At 40.7% G+C, this 25,411-nt stretch overlaps 1 protein-coding gene across 2 annotated transcripts in view; it reads right to left on the reverse strand.

Moving 5' to 3' along the window:
- The window catches only part of LOC119655166 (cadherin-86C), a 784,156-nt gene extending 761,151 nt beyond the window's left edge, over positions 1 to 23,005 (reverse strand). For both annotated transcript variants that reach the window (XM_038060935.1, XM_038060926.1), the window contains exon 1: positions 22,503 to 23,005. The gene's annotated coding sequence lies outside the window, so the exon portion shown is untranslated. The remainder of the gene's footprint in view (positions 1 to 22,502) is intronic.
- Positions 23,006 to 25,411: the final 2,406 nt, after the last annotated feature.

Raw genomic sequence — 25,411 nt, forward strand, 5'->3', positions numbered from 1 at the left:
GAGGATCCATTGTGAAGCCACAGCTTATGATTAGTTCCTGGGACGTCCGCACATCCTCAATAAGGACGCCTAAGGCCTCCAGAATATTCCCTTTCAATAACTTGAGTTAGAATACCAGCTATATTGTATGCACAGTCTGGACTGAAACGAAGCAAGATGACATGCCCAAGGAGAGTACTATCTTTTCTCATGATAAGCCTATTGGTAGTAGACGCGCAGCTAATGTTACACTATTACCGACAACGCAAGGCCCGGTGTCATGATCTTAGAATTGGTTTCTGTGATGATCTTGATTAGGAGATTCCCCTCAACGTTAAAGAGAATTAAAATTACGCAGTATTACGTACAAATGGAGATATCCGATATACAGGAGAAGGATGGTTTCTATAAGTAGCTACATGTATTTTAGGTAAAGTTTCTTTAAGGAAAGGTTGTCATCGTGAAAGATAATATCAATAGTGAGCTCCGCCAAACAGCTTGTTTGAGAATTTGTAGCGAATGCCTCGTCTTGGTGACCATGGCAATGGGTAAAGTCTACAACTTTCATCGCTTTGCTATCGACGGAACATAGCTGACACCCTCCATAAAACCAGCTGGGTTTCGACTAACCAGAAACACATCCAATCAGAATTCGACTACATCGCAACTAGAAACAGATTTAATATTAACCGTAAGCTGGAGATTTCAAGTATGAAAGGTTTGGTGTATCTCCTATATAAGACATATAAGTTGACATTCGGCAGTGGCGACCACTCTTCAGCCACTTTGTCTGCATGGAGACTTCCTTAAATTCCACATCGAACGATGAAACTCACTATATGCGCGGGCGTCCACAGTTCCCCCCTTTCGATCAGATTTATTGTTAATCGGTACAAGTGTTTCTAAGAAAAGTGCGTGTCACAGAGAGACAGATATACAAACTTTAAACCGATTTTAGTTTTGTTTTACACAAAACCTTAAAGGGTCCTGCATGGGCCCCTAAAGACACCATCATGTGATGGTCGTTTGTGTGTGGCTGCTAAGTCTGCTCAAAGAAACGCGAAGCATCAACATCCCTGGAGATTCATATGGGTCTGGATCTGTTCTGGAACTCTGTTAACGCGAGAAAGTATGAGAATTACAGCGTAGAGTGCGCTTGTGCGTAATAAATAGAATTCTATCATTGTGCAGACCACGGAACTATAATTTCCCGCAAATAATAACTTCAGAAGCATTTACCGCATGACGATGAAACTTAGTGATAAGCCATTCCTTGCTGGGTTTCTCATCCACAATGATGAGTGTTTTAAGAGGCAGAAGAAGCACCCTCGCAAAATTCGCAATCGTATAACAACTGGGGAAGTTTAACCTATCGTGGAAGATATAGCAGGTTCAATCTACCATTCCAAAACAGAAAAATATTTACGATGGTTTCACTCTAGCGAAGCGAAATCTAAACTACAACTAGCGGGTCCTGTACATAGTTTCACCAGGGCTGCTAATTTCGCTCATGCATAGTTTCTGGGAACGTGGACTGATCGTAAATTCGATCCGAGTTGACTAAAGTGAACTAAGATAGCAAAGCCATCCCAAAGGCCTGAAAAGCAGATTTCAATAGATAAGACAATGAAATTTCCAACACGCTCGTCATAGACAATCTATGTCACTTATTTGCTTCTAAACCAGTACGCTAATCCTCTGTATGATTCTGCGACAATCACCATGTTGTTTGTATGTCTTTAAGGTTTCCTGACGATAAAATCGCCCACCAATTAATCTAGACAAAGAAAGTCGACTTTTTAAGTATGTCGTTATCATTTAATTTGGATGCCACTTTTCAATGCTTCTAAATTGTTTCGTCAAACATTAAGTTAAAAAGTCGCTAAATATTGAGGCATACCAGTAGAGCAAGAGTCTCCTAATCTCAGCGTCATGGGCTCGATCCCCAAGTTGGCCAGTTGGAAAGCGCAGTTTCATCATTGCTTTTAAGGTTTTTGTGGCAGCTTTGCCTTTTTAATTGACCATTGTCAGCCCGGATGGTTATTTTGACCATTTTAAGCATTAACGTTCACTACAAAACTGAGATTCTTCACAGGGAATGCAAGAAAGGGATAAATGTCCTGAGGAAGGCACTCGTTTTGAGGACAGAACCGTATTCAAGATAAATGCCAATAAAACCAAAGTTCTCAGTATGACGGAAAATCGCACTCATCCTATTTCTATTAATAGGCACAATATCAAAGATGTCGAATAGTTCGTATGTCTAGATATTGCTTCTTTTGTCAACGGCGGCATTAAACTTGCCGCCGCATTAACAGCACTAAGTCCGCCTTCGCTGCTTTATCCAAAATCTGGAAATGCAGATATCTCAATATAATCAAAAACAGTTTGGTTCGCGCCAGCATTCCTAATGTACTTCTATAAGGGTGTAACGCATGGAAAATAACCACCCTGTTACTCAAAACCTTCTGGCTTTCACCTTCTGGCCTGCATTCTGACATTGGAGTACTCTGTTCTGAGACAGTGCCATTTCCTGAAGAAATCTGAGTTGAGCTTTTAGTGAGGATTCGTAGGAATAAGGACGAATTTTCACATCAATTCATAACAATGGATGAAAAGAATATTCCAATTGGGTCTTTTCTGAGAATGCGTCATATCTCACCTTGAGTTTGTAGACTATCTTGGAATAAAGTACTTTATGTGTAACTACCTTGGTGCTATTGCGTAGGACCATCACCCTATCATAAGATAATTAATATAGAGTGCTAAAACAGCCAAGCATTTTGGAACAGTACTGTTGTAAGGTTGTTATCACTCAATAAATACGAGCTTAACAAATCAGGCAACCGGAAACTGAACGTTTCAGGTATGAAAGGTTTTGTCTATTTCTAAGAGTAGGCGGGCTAAGCTAGCAAATGGGACCAATTTGCTTGGCCTAGCTCGTGATGTTTATCCATTTAGTTTGTCAAACTTTTTAGTGTGATTCTGACGTTTAAAGTTTTAGATTGCAATAGATTTGAACCAAAAAGACAATTTTGATCCATTATAACTTTGTCAGTAATAATGTGATTTTCACCAAACTTGGTAGTATTATGCTCTATAGTATAACTTGTAGTTGTAGTTGCAGTAGCTTGCTGATTCTAGGATAAGCTTAAGGGGGGTTTCTAGGCCACTTCTAGAAAATATACTTACTATTAACTTTATTTAAACAGATATTTTAACAGATATCGGTATGAAGAGTATTTTGCTTCCTACATACCATGTGCATCTGCATGTTTTCCAGGATTTTCAGGTTGAGTAGTTTCTGAAAACGGGTCCTTGGTGTAATTAACCGTTTTTCGACCCTTGCATAAAAGGAATGCAGGGCTTGAGCAACCAATGTGAAAACAAATACTGTTCCGAAAGTATTAATTGAGACCTTCCATCTCATACCCCACATGACTACATTCGGTCGCTCAACACAAACTGAACATAGGACAATGTTACTCGCAAGCATGCAACATGACTCACAGTTCCCACCTTTTCACGAAATTTCATATCAATAGGAGTAATCGTTTCTGAGAAAATAAGTGTGACAGACAGACAGACGGAGGGACAGACAAACACGCAGTAAGATTTTAATAAGGGTTTGGTTTACACAAAGCCTTAAAAAACAACGCACAATTTTGACTGGATACATGGACATAAAGATGTGCACCCTAAAGTTTTTTACATAAAAAAACACATTCTCCCTCAATTTTTTAATAAATATAACTCCTTAGACTGAGATTAAACCAATTTATTCAAAATCACTGCCCTTGAATGACTACCATCTTTTGATATGTTATGTCTGAACATCAGTAGACTGAATATAAGATACACTTCATACCGGCAACACAACTCGCCTCCAACTCCTCCAGTTGTTGGCCACGACGTACCCAATTAATCGACGGCATGTCGTTTGAACCTTAAACAACCTTGTCTGTCGATTTCTTTCGTTACATCACTGCACAACCGGAAAAGCCTAATGTTTGGGCTTATCTCAGATTCAATCCTACTAGCAATTTAGATAAGGGATGGCCCTATAAATTAAATTAATGACAAACGAGAACCGGCGACATAAATGTAGGTTGTAGTGCAAGGGGTCCACTGTATCTTTTAGGAAGTTACTAAGGTGATAGAGCGAGGCGCTCCATCATCCAACGACCATTCTTTGACTTCTGGCGGGTGTCTGGTTTGGTGCTTTTATCGGATTAGTGTCGTGGATGCCTTTATTAGACAATGATGAATTGTTAATTTGAGAAATTGTGTTCACATATAGGTTTTCAGTAGCGGACATCTGGAAGTCGTTTCCGATTAAAAATGAATTATTGCTTTATTTGGAATGAAAGAGCGCATTGATGTCAATCTATAAATGATCGGGTTTCAATATTTTAACTACAGAAATGCATTAGAAATTTTGATTTGGGAAACACAGAGGAATATCCACATTTTAAATCCAGGTAAGCAGGCAATCAATTATATTTCATGGCGACAATATTTTAAGATAACAAATTCAAATAGATACATACATTCATTGGGAAGAAATGAATGATGAGCCAAATTTTCTTCTCTTTTCCTTTCTAATTTTAAAGCAAAATTCATCCAGTCGTATGTAATTATTTAATATTATCGAAATTAATTAAAAAAGCAGTGCATATTTCACTTCCTCGGAAAAAATTGAAACAAATGTTTCGAATTGGATGAAGTTTTTCATGTTTTTGAGCAAATTGCGCCATAAATGTATCATTTAGCAAAGCGTAGGTGATCGAAATGTTTAAGTTGATGTTTCTTCAGGCCACTCTTTCTTTAACTTTCATCCAGGATGAATTGCAAACGTCAATTATGACCATCACTTTGATACCCCACATGGCTGGCTAGTCCTCCAATAAATTCAATATAATACAACTCATAGGATTCAATAGTTCTCACTCCCTACAGAATTTGTTGCCAACAGATATATAGGTACTCCAAACCAAATTCAGAATTTTTCAAACTAATTTCAGACCTTCCAAATTAGCTTGAGATTTTTCCAAACCAATTTCAACATTTAATTCAAATTCAGACTTTTCCATTTCGAAAGCATAATTTTCTATTTCAAATTTATATTTTTTTGGAAAATGCAATATATCACTTAGACTTTTCAAAGAGTCCAAGCTCCATTCTTATCCAGTGGTAGAAGGTTGGTAAAAAAATTCTGAATTTGAAATAAAAAATTCTAAATGAAATTGAAAATGCTGAAATTGGTTTGCAAAAGTCTTAAGGTTATTTGGAAAACTCTAAAACTGGTTTGAAAAATTCTGAATTTGGTTTAGAAAATTCTGAATTTGACTTGGAAGAACTCATATAACCGTTCACAAATACCTTGGGTGGAAAATGCAGATAGAAAGATAAATGATATGTGCTTTAGGCATAGTATATGTAGAAAAGGTTAGAAAGAGCAATCTATTAACAAAGAGGTCCGCATATCTTAGATCACTCTCGCTAACATTTTGTTTTTCATGTCTAAAAGGCATGTGTCTTCGCACTTCCTGACAGATGGCTCCCAGTTGTCGAAAGTTTGAGGGTAAACTGATTAGCGAACCAACCAAAAATAGAATCTACCAAAAGCAAAAATACTGAAAATCCTGTGTTATAGTAACCCAAGATAGGAAGGTATTCAGCTCATCGGAAAGTTATTAGAAAAACGCAGATAATCAGTAAGAAACACCGAGAAATGAAATAGTAACACTCAAAACAAGGTCAATAGCCATCCAACTTAAAGTAAAGTGACAGAAGAAGGTAAGGAAGACGTCAATTCACTCAATACAAACACAGATCTGAAAGGAAGAGAATCAAGAGATGATTTCATTACCGCTCGGAAGCTTCTCTTTAGCTTTTGTCCCGATTGGTAGCGGCTCTCTACATAGATGGATTATAAGCTTGGTCCAGGAAACCCAGCAATATATTTAGTATAGTTGTCCCGCGCATATTATGAAAAAGTCAATAAAAAGTTCGCACGATTAATTAAACTTGAGGTTTGAAGCAAAGTCAGAGGGTCCTTACTGGCGTATAGAGAATCCACACAATCAGACCGTGCTCCATATTCACTTTCATCACACTTAACGCTGTGCAAGTGATAAACTCCCAACAGCGATGCAAACACAAGACAAATACAGCCAACCATGACGATTGGGATTCGAACCCAGAGCAGCGAGATTCAAAGCCCTACCCCCAATCATCGCACCGCAAAAAGAATATTAAATATGGAGATTTTTATGATTGGATTATATCCTTCATTCTTAGTCCACAGTAAAAGTAAAAGCTGCACGATTAGTGGCGTGTGCATCTTACAGCCCGATCATTATTCCATCCCGGAGCTGTATTAGGCTTGCTAGTTTCCCAACAACGCAAATAGAAGAATGCCTACCATATTAGAATAACATCACAGAATCTGCCACCAAATCATAATAATGACTTTTTATGGCTTTTGCTGGCAATTTCTTGCTTGAGGACAAAAAGACTAGAGTAAAAGAGAGAAAACGAGTTTTTTCACCTTAAAACGGAGTCAACAATCGTAACATCTCTGAAATGAAGTTTGGGTGACGTACCGACTTTTCGTGCAACGGAGACGTTTGTGTTGCGTATGAGCATATAGCGCTTCGTTGTGCAATATTTTTCAGCTGGCGGCTGAATTACAACTTTTGTAAAGATTGAAATTTCAACCCCATCCTCGGAGGGGATCACCCTAAAACGTTGTGACCCCTCAAAGTGGAGTTCCTTTTATAGTATCATGGCGGAGTTGAATTTTGAAGCCTATCCTGTGAGGAGGACAAAATGTGGAGAACGTGTAGAAGAAAGAGAAAGGTTATCTTTTTCTAACCCTGTTAAAGGACCGCGACGGTCAACATCCCTTTAAACGACAGGGTTTAATTTTGAGTCCTATTCCCGCAGTGGTAAAGGAGGTTCTCTCTCTCAAATCGCCCCGTCTAGTGGGGGTGTTTTGATATCATCATCGTAAAGTTGGTTTCCAAACCATACAACCCGAAGGTAAGAGGGTAAAGGGAATGCATAAAAGGAAAAAAGTCCCGCCATTCTACCTCTGTAAAAGTAATAGCACCCCAAAAAAGTGATATTTTTTAATCATAAAATAGCTTGTAGGGTAATTATCATCTTAATGCGCAAGGGGGACTATAGAGGGGACCACTCGCATGTGGTTCTACCTCCCCCCCCCCCCCCCCCCAGGCAGCGCGGATGCCCTCTCCCTCTACTAACCCAAGGAGACTGTGCATTAATTTCGTAATATATATGATTGTCGTTCACCCCATGTTGTCGCACAGTGTGTCCACTACTATTTCCTGCCATCGTACTAGGTCCGCTGAAATGCGCCTCAATTCCTTAGAGTGCTTCCGAAGGCGCCCGCACTCCTCCCCTACTGCTCTGCGTCAAACACTCTTAGGGCGGCCCACTCGCCCTCTATATTGGGAGAGTGGGTTTCATTGCAAAACATTATTCTTTATTTAAAAAGATATCAGACAAGTGCTCACGAAAGCTTGAAACTTTTAAGTAACATTGGGTTACTTTCCATGTGCTACTTCCATATAGCAACACAAAAAGAACATAGAATGGAACAGTCTCAACTTGATGCTGGTATTGAGATAACCGCATTTCTAGATTAATGAAGAGCAGGCGCCATCCCTATATCAATGAAGAGAAGGCGAAGTGAAGATCAGATCGCACTGTTTCAAAATGATCTGCCGGGTGCAGATGTGGTTAACGTAGGAATATCCTATTCTCCGTTAATCTAGCTTTCGACATGTTCGTTGCCCGTCATCGCGGATTAGGAGTCGACCATTAACGTCCTTCAAAAGACCTTCTAAAGATTTGTGACCGCATGCAATTTGTTTCGTGATGCATTATAAACTTCTGAAATTGCGTCCTGCGACATTTTTCGCTTACCTGGTCAGCACAATAGTAAATTCCCTCCCGCACACTAAGTTAAACTTTCCGGGATTTCGCACGATATTAGAATTTGGACGCATTACTCCCGCGATCACTCGCACCGCTCAATGATTCATTTATCGAACTGCTTTCACAATTCCGCAGTCAGCCAAATCATATGACGCCTCTTCTGGACGTGATGGACGACCTGGGTAACACCCGAGATGAAAACATTTGTGATGCCATCATGGGTATCTGCCGTCCGATTAAGAAGATAGGTCTCCCATCATCGAGCGTCAATTAGATTATATAAGTGGTGGATGTTGAATTTGGGGGCCGCAGTTTCCAACCGTAGAAAGGGCGGACGCAACTGGCAAGCGAACATAAGCGTAAGCAGAACGGAGCCATCACCTCTTTTATTACGCACATCCAAGAGACAATTCCCAAATCTACTGCTGATCACAAAGTGGTCAATCTGATCGCTTGTACGGTTTGGCAGGCTCTGTGTTTGAACAATGTGCCAGATGTGAAACAGAAGAAATCCACAAACCTCCAACCAATGTCAATGAAGCCTCCCCTGAGCTACATAGAAAGCATGCTTCTCCACTATATCGGAAGTCTCCGTAGATGGATAATATGGTAAAAATGTGATACTCGTTAACCTGGACCGAAATCTTACAATCGGAATACTGTCAGAAATCAGCTCCCATGTCAGATCGCGCACCTTGTAACAGCCGCCAATAACAACCTAAGGCCGGACTCGCGTCCGATACCACTCGACTTTCCAGAGTACGGGAGCACTTTGCCTTTGGTGTTGCAAGATGGAAAGGAGCCAAATCGGCGTGATCACGAACTGATAAAGCAGTTGTCCTGGAGCTGTGAAGGCAGTATTATTTTTGGATTCTCCATCCAGTGGAAGAATGAACCCTTCCAAGTTCGCCATCTGCTGAAATTAACCGCTTTATAATCTTTCAACGACTCCCTACGCCAGTATACGATCTTTTCGGGCAAAGCCAAATTTCTCGACGGCCGAAGAGGATTACCACTGATCTCAATGATATGTCTCGTAACGCCTTTGCCTCGAAGGACAAACAATTGCCAATAACAGCATCGAGTCCCGCTCGCTGGTTAATGTTATTGACATTTCCTTTTAAATTTATAGAATGTGCAAGAAAGTCCTGTCTGTTCCATTTGATCACAAAAAAACTAAGGGCTAATCCCGTTGGCTATCATAAGATCGATATTTAATTTCTCTCATTTGCATGTTCGTTAATTATTTAACGTGCAAAGTCCAAAATTCCGAAGTGGTTCGTATATCGATCAATCCTTACCCTCGTTAAGCGAAGACTGAGACATGCGCATATGATCGAATATTTTAGCTAAGCCGACTGATAAATACAATGGAGTAATAAAGACGACGGTTGCGCATTGTTCGCCTCTAATGTTGATATAAGCGAATTGTAGAGCGCTTAGGCTTTTGAACTGTCCCCTCCGCTGCCGTATCATCAACCGAGATACTTGGCTTTGGAAAGACGATGATCAAATGAGGGACCATGAAAAGAAACGCCTCTACCACAGGTTTCTCTACGATAAAATGTTCGCCAATTAGCGAACTTACACGAATGCCAACCACGAAGCAAAGAAAGCGATCGCTGTGACTCGAGCGGTCCATTACAAAGATTTTTATAATAAACTGGACACCCGGGATGGCAGGAGAGATCTGCATCGACTTACCAAAAGTCGCACACAGGATAATTCGTTGCGCTAATGACGTTCCGTTGCGTTAATGACAAGAACGGTACTTTGCTTACCGACCGACGAGCTGCGACGTATAGATGGCGAGAATATTTTACGCAGATTTCCAAAGAAGAATTTATTCATACTCCACTTCCACAAGCATTGCCGACATTTAGGCAATACCACCTGCAGCACCACTGAAGTCGAGGAAGCAAGAAAATGAATGAAATCGAGGTAAGCAACAGGACCTGACGACATCGCATCTGAGCTCTGGAAAGCGAAGAGCTGGGACCCAACACTGTATCTCAGTAGATTCTTTAATCGGGTTGTTGAGAAAGGTAGAATACTCTCTGACTGGCAAGAAAGCAGTATAGTTCCAATCTGGGGAAAGAAAGGTAATCCAGCAGAATGTTCAAATCACCGACCGATCCAATTACTAGCCTTACATTGAAGATTTTTGAGCGCATCGATGGAAATCGTGCAGATAACCGTCAATCAAGCCAGGTTTGGCAAGAACTGCGAAACTACTGACCAAATATACGCTGCGCGGCTACTCGTGGGCAAACTCGTCCTCTTTACATTGCATTTCTGGATCTGAAAGAAGCATTTGACCGTGTGACACATGAACTCATCTGGTATAAACTAAGGCAACATCAACACCTCTGCGACGATCCGAGAAGTGAAGATCGAAGTGTGCCGGGTATATCAAAGCCAGCCGCTGCGTGTTCCTGGCGGTGTTCATCAAGGAAAGGCCCTCTCACCGCCTTGTTCTTGTAATGGACACTGCCGCACCGGATATCGTACGTCCAGCGCCCTACACACTGCTTTATGCAGATAATGTTTTCCTGGCGTCTTATAGCAAAAATGATCTCGAGCAGCTTTTCCAAAAATGTCTCAGATTGAATCTAGAGAAAACTGAATTTTTGACAACCGATTCTCATGAAAGAGGCACTATCACTGTCAGTGATTTAGATATCTCGGGTTATTGCTATTAGCCAAGGGAGAACTGCGTTATGAAATTGCTTCAAACATTAGCAAAACCTAGATGAAATGGCGTTCAACAACTAGTGTTCATTGTAATCGACGTATCAACGAGCGTCTCAAATCTAAAATTTCCAGCAACGTTGTCTACCCTGTTGTCCTCTGTGGCTCTGACTGTTGGGCGACTATAAAAGACAATGAATAGCGTCTTGCGGTGATGGAGATTAAAATGTTATGTGACGTTACGTGGAATACCAAATAGAACAGCACTTTGACCCGAGATGTCAGAAGGCGCTGTCTGCAGGAAGCCAGGGCCCTAGAGAGGCTATAGTTTTTTAATAACAACATTCCTTCATGATAAGATGGCGCATTAAGAGTTCGTGTCAACAACAGGACTAGTAACTGGTCGAGAACTCAATGCATTAACTAAATCTGAAAAATAGCCCCAGAACATCATGAGAAGAAAATGCGGTTTCGGGCAAATCATCTTATCTACTTACTATGGAGCAACGAATCACGACGGTTATGTGTAAGGTGCGATATGGCACTTTCCATTATAAAGTGGAACCCAGTTCGGAGACTCTGTGTGCGTAACGTATTCGTTAGCGCGAGCATCGGAAAAGCAGAGTGACACGTTTGGCCAAGGAAAGGAGATTTTAAACCGATTATTATTGATAAACATTTACAACCAGTAATAGAACAGTACTGCAGTCATGTAGAGCCAATGCAAGAAAATCGAATTGCAAGACGAGCATTTAAACTCAGAGAAAACGGAAACATAGCATAGAAATTTTTAGAAAAGATAGGACGGCTCCATCGGCGAAGATAGCAGATGGCTTGCAAGGAGTTCAAACTAGGCAATTAAAAGAAAGTATCCAAGAAATCAAGGTCTGAAATGGGATGTGGCGCCATTGCATTATCATAATCATTACCTTCACACATGTATGAAAGTACTGTATATTACAAGGTCCTCAGTAATTTCATTAAAAGTTTTGCTCATACAATATTCTATGCGGTATTCTGTGATAAATAACTTTAATATGCCTCGCAAACATTTGCAACTACAGATAAAAAACTCTGAATAAAAAGCATAGTGCAAAATTTTTTCCCAGAAACATTCCCGCGCATCATTATCTCGCTGGTGGTCTAAAAAGAATGATTGCTACTCATGTACTCTTTCAAGAACTAATTGCTGCAACTGATTGATTCCCGAAGAGTAACTACCTCTAGAGTGGTATCATTTTCATTACAAGCACAGCCAGTGCTAATTTCAATTATTTTCGCCTTTAAAGGTTCGCACAAAAAATTTGGGTAATACCGCGGGTAATTACTGCCTTGTTTTCGGTATAATAAAATCTTGAGTTTTTGTATTTCAAGGTAAAGTCAAGTGGTGTTATCATTGTTTGTTGAAATTAATCGATATTTCATAAGGTAAGGAGAGAAATGGACTGATGCCATTTTCAATGAGCTGCACGTGAATAGTAACCAAAAGCCGATAGTAAATAGGCTAAATTTAACGTGAATATTCCCCTTAAATTGCATTGGCCTCAATGATAATGTTGACAAAAAGAAGTTAATTATTGGCATCTGATTCCAGCTCTTCCGAAGTAACAGCCGGCACACGACAGCTTGTTTGAGAAAACCTTGAGAAGTAAGAGCACAGCTTACGACGATTCACTTTTACCCATGGTACCCGTGGTATTTCATTCTGCACAAGTTAAGTCCCTCCCTCTGATGGTATGCGACTTTATTAATCGTCGGGATAATTTGCTTTTTAGGTCTCCATCGAGTCTCTAAATTACCATACTGTAGTATTTTTTGAATCTTCCAAATCTTGGGATAAGGAAAATTTGCATCAGTTCCGCCCGTCCTTTCAAGAAGCTTGTACTGTTCTCCCACTGTTCTGCGCCATGTAGTTCCCAGGAGACTCCTTCATTGACCATCCTCGGATAGTGATTTCGATTGCATGGCGTAATCCTCTATGGAGCTGGCGCCTTTTTCAATGTATAGCTCTTTTACTGCACTTCCGCTTACTCATCAATATATCCAAGTTCCTCATCTGGTATCATCTCAGGCCAGAGTATCACGATGCTATGATACAGACCTGAATTGATAAAACCTTAAAGCATTTGAGTAGTAAGTTGTCACTGTTATCCCAAAACGTAAAAAGGTGGCGCTATTGACCGGGAAGACCCGCCCACAAATATTAAATCTCCATCGAAGTGTTTCGTCGACGCATGCTTGCATGCCTCTTTGCAAACCAGGCTCGGGATTGTGGGGGAGGGGTCCTTTGAGTACTTCGATACCTCACGTGCCATTATACCAAAATTCACGTGTCCTGTTAACCAATTCGTGGCTCCACACCGGATCCTGAAAATTCACAAACACAAAGACTCGCGTGAGGCTACTGGAATGACATAAAGCGAGCTCCAGCCTTGAAGCTGGAATTCATTTCGAAGTATATTCTAAATCATAAACATAAAATAATAGCAAAAGATCCTTCTTGTGTTTACTCCTTGCTTAATGTTTAGATAAATTCTTATTAGGAATGTTTCACTTTCTTTTTGTTTTTCCCTTTTTACACGAGATATCAGGAATCAGAATTGAATGATGTGCGATGAACGAACAAATACAAAACCAAATCAAAATCTCCTACTTTACTTTAGAGTTGTACACTAAGACCCTATGGTGAGACGATTCGAGCGGAACAGTCTTTCTAAGCTGAAATAGGCTCTGTTGGTTGATAACAACCGTGCGCGGATATCATCATCGTAGCTGTTATCGGTTGTGATTTTCGACCCTGGTTAGGAGAAATTGTCGACGGTCTCAAATTTGTATTCTCCGATCCTTATTCTTTCTGTTTGACCGGTGCGATTTGATGTTGTTGGTTGGTTCGTTTTCGGTGCTGACGTTGCCACCATATATTTTGTCTTACCTTCATTGACGTGCAGCCCAAGATCTCGCGCCGCCTGTTCGATCTGGATGAAGGCAGTTTGTACATCTCCGATCATTCTTCCCATGACGTCGGTATCGTCAGCATAGGCCAGTAGTTAGGTGGACTTAAAGAGGACCGTACCACTTGCATTTACCCCCTCATGGATCACTTTCTCGAGGGCCAGGTTAAAGAGGACACATGATAGGGCATCCCCTTGTCGTAGACCGTTGTTGATGTCGAATGTTCTTGAGAGTGATCCTACTGCTTTTATGTGGCCTCGCACATTGGTCAGGATCAGCCTAGTCAGGCTTATTAATTTCGTCGGGATACCGAATTCTCTCATGGCCGTGTACAGTTTTACCCTGGTTAAGCTATCATAGGCGGCTTTAAAGTCGATGAATAGATGGTGCAACTGTTGTCCATATTCCAACAGTTTTTCCATCGCCTGCCGCAGACAGAAAATCTGATCTGTTGCTGGTTTCCCTGGAGTGAAGCCTCTTTGGTATGGGCCAATGATGTTCTAGGCGTATGGGGCTATCCGGCCTAGCAAGATAGGGGAGAATATCTTATAGATGGTACTCAGCAACGTGATACCTCTATAATTGCTGCACTGTGTGATATCTCCCTTTTTATGTATGAGACAGATAATGCCTCGTGGCCAATCGTCATGCATTGATTCGCTGTCCCATACCTTGAACATCAGTTGATGAACCACTTGGTGTAACTGGTCGCCTCCATATTTAACCAATTCGGCTGTAATTCCATCGGCTCCTGGCGATTTATGATTTTTTAGCCGATGAATTGCACGGACTGTTTCTCCTAAACTTGGTGGTGGCAGTATTTGTCCGTCGTGTTCAATTGGCGGGACCTCCAACTCGCCGATGTTCTGGTTGTTCAGTAGCTCATCAAAGTACTCAACCCATCGCTCCAATATGCCCATTCTGTCGGAAATCAGATTTCCCTCTTTGTCTCGGCAGGATGAGTATCGTGGTGTATAAGGCTTCATCCTGCTGACTTGTTGATAAAACTTCCGCGCCTGGTACGGTTGCTCCCTGTACTTTTCTAGTTCACAGACTTGTTGGATCTCCCAGGCTTCCTTTTTCCATCTGTGAAGTCACTTCTCCGCTCGACGGAGTTCGTGATAAGTCTCCGCGCGTGCCTGCGTTCTTTGAGAATGCAACATTACTCGGTACGCACCATTCTTCCGTTCCATTGCTAGATTACATCCATCGTCAAACCAGCCGTTCCGACTCCTTTTACGACTGGGGCCAAGTATGTTTGTGGCCGTATCCATGATAACGTTCTTCAGGTGGTTGTGAAGATCATTTGTTGATGCTTCATCTACAGGTCCTCCTCCAGGTTTTGAGGACTTGGGGATGAATATCATCAAAGGATCCAAAGAGCCCACATCAGTTCGCTATCTAGACGCACTTCTGCATAACACCTTCACAAATTGTTCTTCAAAAGAAAATCTTTTCAGGATGACTAACACACAAAGAATGAATGATATTTCTCTTTGAGCTAGTATGGTGAAAAGTGAAAAATAACTCCCTTTCAATGCACTACAATTTGTCTCAAATCGCAACAGTTCTCAATGAAAACTTAATACTGAACCAGCAATAAATTATCAATCTAAAGAAAGTCAGCTTCTCTTCCAGCCACGGTGATAGAACTCCACTTTCTTCCAGAGACAAAAATGGTCTCCCTCTGTCCAGCTGATAAGCTGCCAACCTCTCAGTCTCATTCCCGGTAATTCCTGATTCCGCCGACTCCGGCCTCGGACTTTAAAATTCACCGTAGGCACAGCAAAAGCAACAACTGCAAAAACACTAACCATGCATCGTCCAGAAACAAACGGCGGCTAGAGCATGCACCCAATACTACGACAATCCTTTTCATTATGTTTGAACATTGTGGTGAGAGAACATCAACAACGCTCCACGCTGAGATGCAAGCGAAAGGTGAACATAAATTTTGTCCGTCTAATATTCGCTTGCAGTATTTGGGAAAGCTAAGGGGCTTGAGAAAACGAAGTAATATTGCATATTACTAAATGCATTTTCGAGTCAGATTGTCCCTTTACAAGGCGAACGAAATCTTGCATATGTTGCAAAGCCGCGGACACTACAATTCCTTCGAAAACAGTCTTCCCTCTGTAGGTCAGGCTTCGAAGCTGTTTTTTGATGCATTTCAGGATTACTCTAGCTCTTCTCCTTCCAATCCAAAAAGGAACATGGAAAGGACCCCCTTTTGTTGCATTCATGACAAATGGTCTCCTTGGGAATCTTAACGATCATCCCCTTCTATCACTTATCACGAAAAATTGCAGGTTCCGAAAATTTACGAATAAGTAGAAGTAACAATTTAGCAAGGACTGCAAGAAATAGTTTCACAGGAACCCAATGACTTAGCACCGTTTGAGCGCATAGATAGTGTTTATTCTGCCCTCCTTTAACGGAGTATACGTCATCCACATAGCCAGACTGTGCATCAGTTTCACTATCTTCTGTAGTCCTAGTAGTCCTAACAGCATAAGTACCTTTAGAACATTAACTGTTTACCAAATTTACAACTTTGAAAATGAGCCATTCGCTTCAACTCCTATATCAGCTGCATATTATAAGACTTTAAAGCCAAATTCTTTCGCAATATCTGGAATTTTATTTAAGGGCTTACTTAAGCCTCTTAAGTCTCTTTGACTAGTATTGTGTTTTCCCTAACGGGAATCATCTTTGGTCGTTTTTAGTCTTCACTCTTAATAGATATTTCTATATGTGGATGGCTTACAAATTTGAAACCCTACGATAGAGCAGTCTTCAATCAAACCTTGAAACACATGCAACATATTTACGAATGTAAAATTCCCAGTCGTATATTTGAAATTGGAGTTGTTGTTGTTGTTGGTCATTGAACCAACGCCAGGACATCATGAGGCCAACAGCTGATTAAGTCCGTCAAAAAAATGTTCGAAAATATAGAACCGTGACCCATCTTACAGTGTTGGCATTCTTAATATTTTTGAAATGCCATTCGCAAAGCTACTTTAATAACATATATCCTGGCTAGAAAGTTGCATGTCTATGACAGTTTGTAACTGGATACCCTGACTTCAACGTTCACGGCTTCAAATAAGGAAATTATCGCCACTTTGTAAGTTTTAAGTATGTACAATATTTGTAATTGAATATCCCAGCAATGTCAATCAAAGTGTGGTATAGATGCCAAGACGAAAGTATGATGGATGCAAACCCTGAGATACATCTGCTAAAATAAGACTAACAGCTTTGCTATCAAATCTAATAGTTCACTCATTAAAGATTTCAACCTCCAAATTGTTTCAGTCAAGACCGACTAACATAAAATTTGGGGTGTTATATGGCGCCGATATGCGCCTTAATTTCATGCCAATCAGTCTTAACTGAAAAAATTCGGAGGTCGCACTCGATTTTCAGCTTTAATGACTGGACCGCAACTTCCGTCCCTCGTAATGATCACTGGGAGTTCATTCTCAATGGAAAACTATAGGCCGAGAAAGACGAAAGGGGGTCGCCCACGCCTAAAATCGAGAAAAACTGAGTCAACTATCCTCCCCGAAGAAACCGAGTGAACTTACAGTAGCGGACCAGGTAGATTTGCGACTTTTCTCATGCAGGAATCGATCCCTATACAAAAAAACTAGACGACGCTCTGTCCCAATATGCCTTATAAGATAAGAATAAATATTGAAGCGACCCGGAAGGAAGCCCGTCGTAACATCTAAATGGGGGAAATTGATGCTGTAGTAACTAATGATTTACAATTTCGAACCGCTCACCGCGTTGAGTATGTAGGTACAAAAAAGTGCCTAAAAAAACTGAGCACTATTTTTACCTCACCGCAGTACTACTACTAAAGAACTCAATAAAACGCATCTTAAATAATCTATAAATAAAATAAATGTTAAATTTTAACATCAACGAAAGTTCGTTTTTTTTTCAAGGTGCATCGCATCAACCGGCCCAACAGCACACGTTTGGATCGCATAAACCCCTCGCACATACGGAGCCGCATCATTTACATGAATGGACATTCCAGTCGACTCACTCATGAGTTATACTGTAGTCAGCAGATTGCATCCGCCTCCTCTAGCAGGGTTAGAGAGCTGCAACCCCCAATATCAACCAATCAATATGGTTCAGCTGTCGCTCGAGAATGGGGGTCTATTTTGCTGATTGGAAATGACAGATACCCTAAATAAAAATGCATTTTTTGTCGTGCGCTGCTTAGATCGGTGGCCACGTCCGAAAGAGCACCACAAAATCGTGGAAGCGGTTCAATGAACGGGAGCTATTAAAGGCTCCATTGATCGTTACGAATCACTCGAGTTCAACGTAATGTGCGCCGCGACAAAGTTGAATCCCATTATTGCGTTACTCAGGAAAGCGGAAGATGTAGCAGATAGCAATAACGTCGGAATTCTATACAGCATTGCAAAGGAACTTGTATATGGTCGGAAATCTTTCTATAGTCCTGTTAACGCCTTTAGCGATCGACTCCACATCCACAATGATGAGGAACTGAAGATGTGGAAGGAACGTTTCACCACGATTATTCACCATATTATAACATGCAAATACCGACTGCTCCCTCCAATAAAAAAAAAATTATCTCTGTGATCAATGAACTCTAACTAGGTAAATTTGCTGACCTTGAGTAGCTTCTGCAGATCTCGTACTTGCACCTGGAAGCCATAAACCTCTCTTAGAGAGTGGAAGAAAGGGATGATCGTTTACATTTTGAAAAAAGACATCCAGTGCGACAATCGAAGGAGAATCTGCGTTCTCCCTGCCGTCGCAAACATAATTGCTAAAATAAACCTGGAATATATTAAGGAATATTTCGAAAGCTAAATCGACGCAGAACAGGCTGCTTACCGCTCTGGATACTTATGCATTGTCCACACCAACACCCTGTGGATTATTTTGGAACGGTGCGCAGAGACGACTTTCGACAGCGTGAATAAGTGCCATCTGAAGTGCCACACGCAGGGACCTGTTGTCAGAGTGACATATGACGATTTGATGGTTAATAGTATCACGTGCTACAAAGAGGAATTTAAGGTCCAAAGCGGGGTCCACCAAGATTATATCTTTTCATCAAAATTATTTCTTCTTGCAATGCCTTAGTTAAAGGATGTGAAGGATTTCAATGGACGACGGCATCTTTCCTCCAACACCTCGACTACGCTAACGACATCTGCTTGCTCTCTCATCGAGTCATGGACCTTGGTAAATTGACTCTTAAATTGGAAAGAGAGACAACAGAGTTCCAGACTGACGGATCATTGTTCCTGTCGGCATTAATGGGCACCGAAGTCGTTGATCAGTTTATATATCTAGCAAACGTCGTTTCGAACTTGATTTCGCTCGGAATGCCTACAACCCTAAATACGCCTTCACAGAATTGCCTAAAATCGAAACATGCGTAATCTCAACACCAGATCGAGAGCCTGTTCTGTGCTAATGTTCTTTTTGAGTTATTATACGTTAGTAGTACATGGAAACTCCAAGCCTTCATCAACACTTGTCTGCAACGTACCTATTGAACTCACTTAGTTTTATTTGCTCGCACTTGAAGCACTTTGCAATAAGCGAATAATGAAACGGAATGCTTTTCGTGAGCAGAATAATTTTTAAGAGAGAACTTATACCCGACGCTTTTAATTCAATACATCGCGTTGCCTAAACTATACAGATTGAAAGGACCGGAATAAAAGCTATGAATCCTCCTGTTCGATAAATTCCGATCGACTGGGTGACTCCCCCTTGCTAAGTAGGGACAGGACTGCTAAGCAGATGTTAAATATTACTCCACGAAATCTCAACGGGGTCCTAATACAATTTTGAGCGTAGAAGTTACCCGTACCCCCTATGCCTCTCTTTTCCTATGCGGGAAGTGCACTTCAAGCAAATTATTCGCCGTTTCCTTATTGCTTTCTATGTACCGCTCTGTAAACGTAGATTACCGAGCTACTGGCTGCATTCCTTAAAAACAACGCTTGATCCAAGTTGGTGAACTACAATTTTTCTTAAAGAAGTTATCGGATACCACTAGGAACAGAAATTTGAAGGTGAAACAATCCAGATTGTGACTACTGGTGTACAACTATTTAACAAAGTTATGAAGATCTCAATATTCCAATCTAATGTTAAACAAGTCGAAATACCGGTAGCTGGACGCTACGAGTATAAAGGTTTTGTGTTCATCTTGTGTGAGAATTTCCCAATGTATGTTTTTTCATTCATACATGGCTACAAATTCAAATTATTCCTTGAAATATCCAACCCTGCCGTTCATATGCAATAAAATCAGCTTCGGGAGGAACTAACTGAGCCCTTCCATTTGATAACCCCATGACCACATTCTGTGGAAAAAAAATTGTAAACCCCCTTGAACTCAAACGCCACTTAGTGTATGTATTCTCACCAAATTTCGTGAAAATAGTTTTGACAGTTTCTGAATAAATCGACTGTGGCAGACAGACAGACAGACAAATGATGTGTAAATATGCGTTCGTGCATTTGCATGGGCTAGCGCTTGTGATATGGCTGATGTAGTTACCAAAATGGCTATGGAAAGGATACCCAGCATATAAAATCACCATAGAAGACGAGCGTAGCAGTCAACTTACGGTGCAGTGGCTCCCAAGTACTGGCGGCTTTTGAGAGTGAACAAGCGAGTTCCCAGTCGTTGACATCCCTCAACCGCAGTGCCTCGACGGTGGACAACTTGGCTACCGGGGAATCTAATGCCACAGGTTTTTTAGATTCAGAGAAAGCGTAATAACATCTAACCAAAAACATCGGTAACGGACTATAAAACCGGTAACAATATGCACCGCGTTTGTTCAAGAGAGGCGACAGCAGAAGCTCCTTCAGGACCCACTCATGAGGAGATTTCCGCCAAAGCCAAAAATTGTAAAAGAAAGCGTACAGGAAAGGTCTATATAAGCCAAAGCTGTATAGTGTATAAAAGGAGTGATCTCATCGGGGCTCATAGAGAAAAGAGCTCTGATGAATTAACCTTCACCCAACTCGGAGCAAAAATAAGTTCGTCGTCCACACTTACCAAGGACAAACACAACGGGCAGGAGTCATAAAAAATATGGTAAGGGCTACCAGAATCCTCTATAACAGATCACAGGAGGACGGAAGAAATTCCAAGGAGAAATCGAAACTTTCTGTACCAACAGTGTCACAGGCCACACAATTATTGCCAAATAAGAGTGGGCGGGAAATGGGGGGGCACCACCTAGGGAACGAACAGTCCGCTGAACGAAAGAAAGGAACACAGGCAATTCCGAAAAGCGGAATTAAAAGTTTAGAAGGTAGACCAAAGTGTGAACGTCCCGTTTTTAAGGGTACCCAAGGAGAACGAAAAGACGCAATGTATCAAGGTTACCAACAAAAAGGTGAAAAGGAAAGAAAAATGTACTTTGGTCCAAAAGCCATTGTTATCTCTAGCAAGGATAATCTGTTCTATGTGGAAATTCTCGAAAAGTCCCAGACTAATCCTGACCTAAAGGATCTGAGCGGAAATGTCAACAGAATCCACAAAAGAAAGGGGATCTCTTGATCAAGCTAGCAAGATCCAGCGTAACGCAAACTGACAACTTTCGCACTCAAGTTAAAAACTCACTTGGGGAGGATGTTGACTGCAATGAAAAAATGAGATTTGTTCAAATAAATGTCAATTATTGCAGGAAAGTGCTGCGGTTGATCACAGGGTCGTTTCCCAACAAAAGCGAAACTTAAATTTTATTAGGTTTTATTGGGTAAAAATCTCTCCTTACAAATGGTCCACCTTAACTTGGAGCTCATCTCGGGCGGATTAACCTACCAGTTAGCTGTTTTGCCGAGTTTCACCGTTTCACCTTTCTTTCACGTACTAAGTGGATAACACTTATGGAACGCTTCTCTCATACTACTTATGATTCTCAATTCTCAGAACGCCTTCGTGTGATATCCTGAAGGGTTTTGGCTTAATGCTTCAGTAAATGTTAATAAGCGTTTTCCAGTCGACATACATAACTCCAAAGCTATCAATATGAATATTTCCCCAATAACGACCATATCATATATTTTAGAGAAAAATACTGATAATAAATTAAATGCGAGTCAGTCCTACCTCACTCATAAAAGTAGATATCCAATATCGATTCATAAAAGACAGAAATCAATCGAAAATTCCTAGAATGTTATCAAGGACATTGTTAGATATATTGGGGTTATAATGCCTTCAACTGACCCAAATTAATAATAAGTCGAAATTAAAGCTGAAACCAGTGGCTCACTAAAAAGATATGTGGAAACTCTCTGTAATGAATATGTAATATGTATGTCTAAACGGCCTTTCGCATGATAGCAGCAAAATGTTATGCTTTAACTATTGTTTAAAAAGAGCTTAAATACTAGTAAGAAAGTAGGTTACAGGAAACATAATTTGAATACTCGTATGGTAGTGGAAAATCTAGGAGAACATTCAAACATCTCGGCAAAACAGTGAAACACGTAAACCCAAGGAAAACGGATACGGATATCCACCTCACTAAAAACCACATTGTATAAATATAAATTGTGAGTGGAACAATGAACTCCTTTCAAAAGAGTCGTCTTTCCTAATACAATCAAACCCTCAGCCGCTTCTCCTAACTCCAGTAAGGTTCACAAAGAAGACTTCAAAGAAATCAGTTGTTGTATTTGTTTATGCCGAGAAGAAAAGCGAGAAAGAAAAACGTCACAAAAGAAACGTTTCCTCAGCCAGCACATAAGGACATGTTATGAGTAATTGTAAAATCTTATAATGAAATTTCCCTCCGTTACATATTAATATATACAGATCTCAGAATATATAATAAAACTTAAAGGGCGAAATTGTGACTAATTTTATTTACCGGCAATGCGAATGTTTGACGGTTTGGTAACCACACTTTGTCTGTGATTTACGATATTAGGCTGCTCATAAATTCCTTGGAATTGGATGGTGGCTAACCTAAATCCATATTAATTGTTTCTTCTTAAAACTTCTTCACTTCACATTTTTCAAAATATTTAAGTAAAATGGGGACTTATCTATGAACACAGAGATAGAAACTTTTTATAACTTCACCACACACACCACTAGTAACTATTTGAGAAGTTTTAAAAGGATCAACTAAATTTCTGCTAAAATAAGTAAATCCTAGAATCTTTCGAACTTTGGATGCGTCATTACACTCGTTCGCGCTTTTCCTCCAAAAACACTTTCAACAAGAACACGTGCCGCGACCGTTGCACATCGAATCCAAATGAACTCTCTTCTCTATAGGAATCATTGAAATGTTTTAACATTTCAATATCCTTATTCTGGCGATAGCTCCTCTCTCTTAATGCTCAGTTTTGTTTATACATGGCTATTCACAATGACAGAAGGTCCTTCTCAGAATCAAATGAGCCACTTGTTAAAGGTTGAAAGTCTTCACAACATCCCTTGGAATTGTGCAGACATTATTATTGCCTGAAGTAGCCACAATAGAAGCTTCCATTGCACCTGAACCAAGCGAGTCCTAAAATACACTATGAAACCGAGCAAAAAGGACATTTCCCGTAAAAAATTTCCATATAGTGGCATTTGAAATGGAAAACCCCTAAAGAAAAACCCCTAGCTTGATTGTGAATTAGCCGCCGACAGGGGGGATGTCCACTACCGGGGTCAGTCGAGTATATAATTGCCCCCAACGTATGTATGCAAATGATGAACTATTCAACCACAACTACAAGCTTTTCCAATTCTCCTAGTAATATATTACCGGAGCGGTCATTTGCATATGCATGTGTTGAGTCCAGTTCACGTGTAAAAATAAGAAGTGAAAGAGAACACGCTAAGGACTGTAAGGAGTAGCAGCGAAAAAGGAAAAAAACGGCTTTCGGGTGCTATAGTAACCAAATGACCACAACGGAAAGTTGCTCGCGCACTCATTATGAAAACCAGGAGGCAGTGGGTAGGCGTTCTTTTTAATGCCGGCGAAAGCTTAGACGCTCATCAGATGCCGGTAAATTCACGCTGTGTCGGATTTTGTTTCCGTGGACCCAATTCCGTATTTAGGTCTACTTTACATACACCTCGTTACTGGAGCAAACCAGAGAGTCAACATTAAGTTCGAACTTATTGGAGCATAAACATTAGCAAAAGATTAAATCAATTTCGGAATTTAACCAAAAAATGAATAATTTTATTTAATATACAGGAGTCAGAACAATTCCGAACTAAAATACGATAGAAGTAGTTAATATTCAATTTGCTTTTATTCAACGTCTTAAGGATTCAAAACTAAGAACTGTCCTACTACAACCCCTCTCTGTGGGGGAACACTAGTTAATGATATCTCCATCAAATTAAGGTTTGCTCATCAAAGTGACAGCTTCGATTAATTTTATATTTACTTCTATTCCCAATATAATTTAACTGCACAAATAATCTGCCTAACCTAATGCAGAATTCAAGACGGTAGACAATATTGATCACTATGAAAACTTCAGCTATAATTCTAAAAGGCAGTGTGCTTCGTCAACCGATGAATAACCTACATTAGAAAATATATATTTTCTGCTAGAGTCAGTGAAAGCCTGCTCCAAAAAGGAGGGGGGAACTCCATGCAGCCTAAACCACCAGCATCTGCAATAAGTCTCATAGAACATTACTTATGGGTCAGATGATACTAAATACTATTAGTTCAAGATTTCAGCAAAGCATGCGATGTACTACACTTTTACACTCAGAAACAAACACGGCTTATGATGAAATAGCGGTGATCCTATTCGATAAGTGCTGTCCGCATCCGATTTTCGCGGTGTTGCTTTAATATATAGAAAAAGTCGAACACTGACCTCAGTACCGAAATAGACAATTATTTACTCTGTAATACATACACACTCTACGAGCGAAGGAGTTTGAAAAAGAAGATTCAATCTGAAGCTATTCGGTAATCCAATTGCAGTAGCATGCCTACTGCGCCCAGGAAGCTATCACTACACCTAGCAGTTAGGGATAAAATGCACTATCAAAAATAAGGAGAAGGAGAATTTTAAGGTCCGATATAAATAACCGGTGGGAGTCGTCTGACTTGCTGGCAGGGTTGGGCTCCCGTAATGGACAGCACGGCGTCGAAACCGTTAATCGTGGGGCCATACGACGTCTAGGCGCCACGACGACCAGGAGCATTACTCCGCCTCCTGCAGCTGTTTGACCACAATCTGTGCGATCACTTCAGAAGCTTCTGCAGCGGATGTAGTGGACTGAGGAAATGAACCTCTTTATCTCTCAGTTACAACATTTTACCGCCCTTGTTGTACCAGAGATTCGTCCAGAGCAGCGGCAAAATCCCGGCCATCATCAGGGACCGTGTACAACATTAGGTCATCGCAGAAACTGGTGACCAAGAGTCGATGGCGGCAAAAGTGGCGGCATCAACAACACCACGCCGCACTGCAGGCAAGAGCGTCAGTACTCACAAGACTTTCCGGGCTGGATCATCCTCATCCATACGGAGTAAGTGACCTGCCCACCGCAACTTGTTGAGCCGGATTCTATCGACAATCAGACGGTCGTGGTATCGCTCATAGATTTCGTCGTTATGTAGGCTACGGAAACGTTCATCGTCAAACTAAGTATAGTATGTTGTTTAGACCAAAAACCCGCAGAAACTTTATTATGTTCCCTACTTTCAAGTGTTTCAGCCTGGCATCTGGTATTAAGTATTCTCCCGGGTGCTTGAACTTATAATAATAATAATCGTTGGCGCAACAATCCATATTGGATCAGGGC

This window comes from Hermetia illucens, chromosome 1 (genome assembly GCF_905115235.1).
Source record: "Hermetia illucens chromosome 1, iHerIll2.2.curated.20191125, whole genome shotgun sequence".
Classification (NCBI taxonomy): Eukaryota; Metazoa; Arthropoda; class Insecta; order Diptera; family Stratiomyidae; genus Hermetia; species Hermetia illucens.